The sequence below is a fragment of the Penaeus monodon genome, chromosome 19 (assembly GCF_015228065.2).
Source record: "Penaeus monodon isolate SGIC_2016 chromosome 19, NSTDA_Pmon_1, whole genome shotgun sequence".
In the NCBI taxonomy this organism is placed as follows: Eukaryota; Metazoa; Arthropoda; class Malacostraca; order Decapoda; family Penaeidae; genus Penaeus; species Penaeus monodon.
The window spans coordinates 46,508,548-46,509,682 of NC_051404.1; positions in this window are offsets into that span (position 1 = coordinate 46,508,548).

Below are 1,135 nucleotides of genomic sequence, written 5' to 3' on the forward strand. Positions count from 1 at the left end.
AGCATAATTAGAAAGCATAACTAGAAAAAGAAACCTATTCATTATTTGATAAAGTATTTGTAAAGGCTTCATTCAACGAGTATATGTTGGCGGAGACATTAATATCTGTAACATCATTGCAGAGATGACATCCCCTGGTGTTGAGGACGCCCCTCATGGCGCTGCATACTTTGTCGCCATGGCACCAGGCGTTCACTATGTCGACCTGAGGGCCTCCAGGAGAGCGTCTAGTTCGTGACGAGAGTCGGCGTACTAGCTCTGGCTCTTCATGTACCATTAGTTGAGCGCTACCGTCCGAAAGTTGGCTCGCTTCAAGATTAACTTTAGGAGCTTCCCGACACCGTAGACGTCGGAGAGGCTGCTACATATGCCACCCTGAGTCCTAAATAACTCGGGAGGGTAATGCATTTCCCGAGACCAGGATCCATTCAGACAAAGGCGCCGTGGGATTTTTTTTTTTTTCACGCAGATGTTGTTGGCCCTGTTGTCGTTGTGAACTATTCCCCGCGCATGGATGGGCCGGAAGGCTTCAGCAATCTTTATGGCGATGCCGACCCACTCCTCGGGGAAAAGCGCATCAGCCTGGCTATACCAGTCATACAGAATCGGGCCGGCGTACTCGGTGGCGATCATGGCCCGCTCCGGACACACACCCACGAGCCGCTGGACTCCCGGAACATCCTTGAGAAATGTCATAGATCGAGCTTCAACTATGGCACTTTCATACGTTTTGAAATTAAACGAGAATTTTACAACAGTTTCCGCTTCCGAGGTGAGGTACGCTACTCCGAACTTCTCCTTGCCCAACAGAACTGGCCAGTCGCCGAGTATGGCGTCGGCCTCGTCAACAGACAACATAGCCACAGCCACCGGCGAGGCTTTCAAATATCCTGCAGGTCTCTGAGTTCGTGCGGAGAAGGCGTCCAGCGACTCGGCCTTAGTGACCAACTCGAGAGGCTATTTGCACTGCTGGTTGACCGGCTGCACCAGAGAAGGCTTGGCCTCAACCTTCTGCCCAGTCTTGGTCGCAGTTCCATCCAAGAAGACCTGCAATTCGGCGCCTGTCTGTTGCGGCTGAACGGGCCTGGCGCAGAGAATGACACTAATGTCCTTGCAGATTTTCGCCTGCTGCACT